The sequence below is a fragment of the Zea mays genome, chromosome 4 (assembly GCF_902167145.1).
Source record: "Zea mays cultivar B73 chromosome 4, Zm-B73-REFERENCE-NAM-5.0, whole genome shotgun sequence".
Taxonomy (NCBI): Eukaryota; Viridiplantae; Streptophyta; class Magnoliopsida; order Poales; family Poaceae; genus Zea; species Zea mays.
In genome coordinates, this window is record NC_050099.1 from 77694506 (window position 1) to 77702054 (window position 7549).

Sequence of the window (7549 nt, forward strand, 5' to 3'; positions counted from 1 at the left end):
AAGTAATTGGACTAACTAGTTTACTCTAGATTATACATTCTACAGGTGCCAAAAGTTCAACACAAACCAATAAAAGGAACAAGTTAGGCTTCAAAAGAAAGGAGCAAAAAGGAAACCGGAGTGTGCCCTGGTCTAGCGCACCGGACTGTCTGGTGTGCCACCGGACAGTGTCCGGTGCACCAGGGTGAATCAACTCAAACTCCTCAGCTTCGGGTTTCCCAGGCGCAGCTCCGCTATAATTCACCGGACTGTCCGATGTACCACCGGACTTGTGGCAGAACCGCCCGAATTATTCCAGCTTAAGTGCCTAAGTCACGCCTCAGGGGCCGTAACACACTTAATTCGGAATAACCCGTCAGTCCCTCAGATCTAGTCTGATGAAGCCACTTAACCAGGATCAAACTCCACAATCTCACTCGAAGGTGAGTCACAGAAGAAATACAATAAAACAGGAAACCTCAAATTAAGTACTGAGTTATTACATAAATCGGAGTTTTTGAGTAGCAAGTAAAGTTCACAAATTAAAGTGCAGCGGATAATCGATGTCGTCGGTAATGAGGAAATGGGCAAGGCCTAGCCCACTACTCCTCATGCTCCTCTCCTGCCGGAGCAACATCCCACTCGACCGTCCAACCTGGTGGCAGGGTGGTAGGCCAAGTCACACCATCAACTACATCCTGCATGGTACCTGCAAAAATGGTGCCACAAGCAAGGCTGAGTATACTAATACTCAGCTAGACTTAACCGGTGTGAGGAGTCTACTCCTCTACCTCTAGACTATGCAGCTGTTTGGCTCAGGGGTTTGGTTTGCCAAAAGCACTAGCTGTTTCTAAAATCAACTTTTAGCTTTTCAAATTCTACCATCATTATCTTAGCTAGATTTGCTCCTTCTAAGCATACATGGTAACAATCAATTAGTTCAATCAACAAGTTATCTCATATAATCCACGTTTCACTTCTTACTCGATGCAGTACAAGGAATCAAGCAGTCTCATTAGTTGCGAGAAGCAGACGATTCGAATCGAGTTTTTAAACCTTGCAAGGTAAACCTAAACACACGGCATGTCAGGGTACTCCGACCCCACACACGACAACCGTCCCCATCGATTCCCCGTTCGCGTCCAGGCCTCACCGCCTTGGCATACAATGCTCCACTGACCCCGACTGCCGTCGTGCAGTGGCCGCACTTGTACCCACCATAGCTAGCATGGGAGACCCTGTCTCAGGTCGCATGAGGGATAAAGTCCGCGCCCGGCTTCACTCAGGTACTAGGTTTACCGGTTACCATTTTTCCCGGCATGTGCTTAGTACGTTCAAAAGCTTGACTCAGGTATCCACACATTAATCCTTAATTCATTTTTCTCGTCTCATGGACATGGCATCCTCCCTGGATCCAAGTCCACGGACCAACATATATCCCATTATCAAGATGAATACAATCAATTCCTGACCTCGCGCGAGTGCTAGAAAAATCACTCGACTTCTACCGAGATCCTGATTAGCAAGCAGCTACTCGACCTAGCATACTAGTATTCATCTCAAAAAGGAATCCTAAGTTCATGCAACTAGAGGTTTCAAGCAACTCCTACACTTAAGTGCACATTGCAATCCTACAAGCATTAAGTGTAGTAAGGTAGCATATAATAACATGGTTATGCATAAAACCGGGGCTTGCCTTCAATTGCTGGGGTTGCGGGGAGATCCTCAATAGCAGCCTCTGAAGCCTGCTCCTCGTCCTTCTCTTGGACAGGTCCTTGCTCGGGGATGAGCACGTACTCTCCGTCGGCAAGATTACAATCTAATGAATGCAATGCGTAAGATATATGCATGATATGATATGTGCTTTAGAATTTATAACTTTAAAGATGTATGATCTTTTGAGTTAAAACCAGTTAACTTTGCTTATGTAAAACCCTTTAGTGGTATACTTGGTAAATTGGGTTAGTCTTATTGGGATGAGGTTTATTCCTTCTTCTCTTTTCTTTTATTCTCTTTAATGTTTTGGAGTAGGTTTGAACTACAAGTTGCTTTTATAAAATTCCAAAAATTCTGCAAAAATTACAGTGGCTTGTTACTGGTGTATGATTCTCTGTCTCAAAATTTGGGGTTCAGAAAGTGAATGGTTTTCTCTGGACAAAATTACCAAATTTTAGGGCAGAAGGGGTACCTTGAACTACAACTATTATTTAACAGTGGGTAGTTTTCAAAAACTTATTTTTGCTGGCTTTTAGGTGTTGTAACACGACTTGATACAAATTTCTAGTCATCAATACCCTTTAAGGTTTCTAGCCAAAGGGGTGCTTTCTACTACCACTATACTTGAAAAACATCAAACAACAGAGTTCTTATTTTTCTTAGCTAGTATTTTGTGCAAGAGCAATCATTCTGGAGTTTGGCTTCCTTTTGCCTAAGGGAAGGGGTGGTTTGCATTATTTGAGCTAAATGGCCTTTCTCACAAATTACTAGCAAAAGGCATGGGTTCACTTCTTTTTCATGGGTTTGTATTTTTCTCTGGTGGTTTATCTCATCATGGACTTAGCAAAATTTTGGTTGCCCATTATCACATTATTTGGGGTTGCTCATGATTTAGTGGGAAAATGCCTTATTATCATTCTGTATTTATTTTCCCTACTTAAAAAGTTAGGCTGGGGTGCTCTGTATTTTTGTAGTGGGGCTCTGGTGGTTATAAGTTCACTGGATTTTTGTTAACCACTTTGGTTATAGTTTTGCAATTCTAATAATTGATTTTCAGTCTACATAATGCTAATTAAAGCATCTTAATTAGAAACTGGTCCAAATTAATGGTCTCTGCATTTTTCCTAGGTTCTCTGTTGCATAAGTAATCTAGGAAAAATATTACTAATCACTGTTCATTAATCTCTAAGGCCTTTCTGATTTTCTCTAAGTTTTGGACAAAATGGCTTTAAATGAATAACTACATCATAATCTCTAATGCTGGGGCTCCTACTATTTTTAAACAGTGTCTAATTAAGGTATAAGCATCTACAAATTTTCTTAAGCTCAGCACAAAAGAAAAACTAATTTTCCTTAATTAAACAAGGTTTAGGGGGTTTCTGTTTTTAAATTTAAACTCTAAAATTTTGAACAGAAAGCATGGGGTTTACTATTTTTAAATGATAGATCATAATATTCCAGAGCTAGCAAAATTGGTTTGACAGCTTTTTATTAAGATTTCATCAAATTATGGATTTCCTAAGTTCTCTGGTTATTTTAAAAAGAATAACAGAATTGATTAATGGAAATCCACTTTGCACTGGGGTCCCTGGCGGTTTTTCTAAGTTTTCCTCGCAATTCAGTCCTTAGGTTACTATTCACATGAGTCGCTGACATTACGAAAAACCCCTCGGGTTCTACAGAACCTAACCCGAGGTCCTTCTTCTACCTTAAACAGTAGCCGCGGCGAAGAAAAGGACGGAGGGGCTTACCGGCGGCGAGACTGTTCCGGTGAAGTGGCCGAGGGTGAAGGGGAGGTCGCGGGGATCACAACGGTGTGCGGAACACCGTCGGAGATGGCCGGAGTCGGTCGGTCCACGCGCGCAGGCGGGGATGCTCGTCGGCGGCGAGGAGACCGGCCTGGTCGCGGCGAGATAGTTCAATCAAATAGGTCAGGGAGGTCCACGGGATGCCAGAGAAGACATGAGCGAAAGGAATCGGGCGGAGACTCACTGGATAGCTCGGTCCACGCGCGGCGGCGGAAGACCGAAGTCCGGTGAGGTTGATCTCGGGCCTCCGGTGACGTCCGGTCGGGTCCGAGGGCTTGGCAAGCTTCACGGGCTACTGGCGGAGCTAGCCGAAGCACTGGCTGGGCTGGAGGGTGGCTGGAGTGGGCTGGCCACGGCGGCCGTAGTTCTGGCGGCAATGGCGGGCGGAAATGAGCTCGCCGGAGCTAAGGAACGGTGGCTGGCCGGTGAGGGTGAGTGCGGGGCGAAGAGAGGTGCGCCCGGGGAGGCTTTATAGGCGCGGGCGGGCACGGCCGAGGGCGTGGGCGCGCGGCGGACTTGACCGGACGCCGGGGCGAGCGCGCGCGCGGGTTGGGCGAGCTCTGGCGTGCCGACCAGGGTCGAACACGTGTGCCCGTGCGTTCTGCCCAAGCTCTGGCGCGTGTGGTCGCTCATCCGAGCCTGCTCTCGCCTTGGTCAGTGCACAAAACCTCTTCTCCTCCCTACAAGCTACCATTCTTGTGTGGAGGTCATAGGATTTTGCCTACTGGTTGCAGAGATATGGAGCCAGGAAATCTGGTCTGTCTCCCTGCCCAAACCCGAGGCAAATCCCAAGTTTTGTCGTGTCTAGGGCTCGCGTCCCAATGCCATCTTCTGGCACACGACAGAGGGGTTAGTTAGACACAATTTTGTCAATGGGGCCATTAGGATTCGAGTTAGGGATCAAGGTGAACATCCCTGATCTTTGGCTCAAGGTCTGAATTTCAGAATTCTGAAATTCAGAATTCCCAATGAGTCCCAACAAAAGAAGCTTGATTTGGGGGTTTTCTTGAATTATTTTGGCTAAGCTTTCTCAATCTATCTTGTTGCTTATCAAATATACTTTAACTTATATAATTGGCTCAACTCAAAATTTTAAACTTTTCATTCCCTTTTGCTTATTTTCTTGAATTTTGTTCATGGGGTTCACTTAGGGTTCTTAATTAGGGTTGCACATTCTTATCCTTTAAGAGACTCAATTGTCTTGATCATGACACTTTTAAGCATATACTTGGTGAATTCTTTCTTACTTAAGTTATTTTGATGCTCATGCTTACTTTGGTTCACATAAAATAATGGTTCTTGGTTTGGCTTTTTAAGAGAAACCCTAGGTGACACTGGGGTGTCACAGCCTTCCCCCCTTAAAGGAATCTCGTCCCGAGATTCGGGCCAGAGTCCTTTCGAGGTGAAGCGAAGGGTGAGACTGATAGGAAAAGGGTGGGGATTGTTATTATTAGGGCAAAACTGCTCTTCGAATGTCATTCTCTTTGCAACTTCAGAAGGAAGTCCTTTTAAGTTTTACTTTATAGTTACTTCATTCTGAATTAAGATCATATTTTTGGAAATTAGATTCGAAAGGCAGGAGGAGGGGTTGGGGGTGATTACATACCAGCTTCCTTAGGTAGGCAATCGGGGAAGTTGGATCTTAAGAATTCCTCGGTTTCCCAAGTAGCTTCCTCCTCTGAGTGATTACTCCACTGGACCTTGAACATCTTGATTGATTTAGCCCGAGTTGATCTTTCCTTGCAGTCCAGAATCTTGGAGGGGTACTCTTGGTACGAGAGATCTGGCTCTATCTCCAATTCTGGCTCTGCTATGATCTCAGTCGGCAATCGAACACACTTCTTCAGCTGAGATACATGGAATACGCTGTGAATGGCAGACATCTTTGAAGGTAACTTCAATTTGTATGCCACGGGTCCACATGCTTCTATGATCTCATAAGGTCCAATGTAACGAGGGGCTAGCTTGCCTTTGATCCCAAACCTCTGCACTCCCTTGGTGGGTGATACCTTGAGGTATACAAAACTTCCCACCTCGCACTGGAGAGGTTTCCTTCTTCTATCATGATAGCTCTTCTGCCTGGCCTGAGCAGCTTCTAGATTCTTCCTGATTAACTTGACCCTCCTTTCGGCTTCAGTCACCAAATCAGGTCCAAAAACTTCTCTTTCACCAGGCTGAGACCAATTGAGTGGTGTCCTGCACCTTCTTCCATAGAGAGCTTCAAAAGGTGCCATCTTTAGGCTGGATTGGTAACTATTGTTGTAAGCAAACTCTGCCAAGGAGAGGTGCTTATCCCAGTTCTTGCCACAATCGATCGCACAAGCTCTCAGCATATCCTCCAGAATCTGGTTTACCCTTTCCGTCTGACCATCAGTCTGTGGGTGGTAAGCTGAACTCCTGATTAGCTTAGTTCCCAAAGACTCTTGCAATTGTTCCCAAAATCTGGCAACAAATTGGGCTCCTCGGTCAGAAACAATGGTCCGAGGTAATCCATGCAAACACACGATCCGGTCGATATACAATTCTGCATACTTCTGAGCCTTATCAGTGGTGTGCATAGGAAGAAAATGTGCCACTTTCGTCAATCGGTCCACAATAACCCAAATTGAATCATGATGACGAGAGGTGTTGGGTAGACCCACAATGAAATCCATGCTGATGTCGTCCCACTTCCACGAAGGTACGGACAGTGGTTGCAAAGCTCCAGCGGACTTCAAGTGGCTTGCCTTTATCCTCTGACAGGTGTCACACTCTGATACATACTGGGCTATCTCCCTCTTCATTCTGGTCCACCAGTACAAAAAGCTTCAAATCATGGTACATCTTGGTGCTTCCCGGATGCATAGAGAATTTGGAGAGATGAGCCTCATCCAAAATTTTCTTCTTGAGATCCTGGTCCTTAGGAATTACCAATCTGCTTTTGAACCATAACACACCCTTCTCATCCTGGCGGAAACAATTATACTTCTCAACCTTCTGATGGAGATTCTTCTTGATAATTTGCACTCCCTTGTCACTGAGTTGGGCCATGATAATCTGGTCTTGCAAGGCTGGCTCAACAGCAATGTGAGACAAAGAACCAGAAGGAATCACTTCAATCTGCATCTTGCTCAACTCATCACACAAGGTGTTAACATGAGAATCCATCAGAATACAGTTGCATTGCAACTTCCGACTCAAGGCATCTGCTACCACATTAGCTTTCCCTGGGTGATAATGTACCTCCAGGTCATAATCCTTGATCAGCTCTAGCCATCTTCTCTGCCTCATGTTGAGATCAGCCTGAGTAAAAATGTACTTAAGGCTCTTATGATCAGTGAAGATGTTGCAGTGGGTTCCCATTAGATAGTGCCTCCACATCTTCAATGCATGAACCACTGCTGCTAACTCAAGGTCATGAGTGGGATAATTCTGCTCATGAGGCCTGAGTGCTCTTGAGGCATAAGCAATGACTCGGTTGTCTTGCATCAAGACACAACCTAGCCCGGTGCCAGAGGCATCACAATATACATCAAAAGGCTTGCTGCTGTCGGGTTGCGCCAATACTGGTGCTGTGGTCAGATGCTGCCTTAATGCATGGAAGGCATCTTCGCACTTCTGGCTCCACACAAATTTGACTTCTTTCTTCAGCAACTCAGTAATAGGCTTCGCAATTCGAGAGAAGTCCGGAATAAATCTTCGGTAATAACCAGCCAATCCCAGAAAACTCCGAATCTGGCGAACAGTCGTTGGTGGCCTCCAGTTCATCACCTCTTGCACTTTATCAGGATCAACAGCTATTCCAGCCTGAGAGATAGTGTGACCCAAGAATTTGATTTCTTTTAGCCAAAAATCACATTTGGATAACTTGGCATAAAGGTGGTGATCTCGCAGACGTTGAAGTACTACATGCAAATGCCCGACTTGTTCTTCTTCGTTCCTTGAGTACACCAGAATATCATCGATGAAAACCACCACGAACTTGTCCAATTCTGGCATGAAAACAGAATTCATTAGATACATGAAATATGCTGGTGCATTTGTCAGCCCGAATGACATCACCAAGA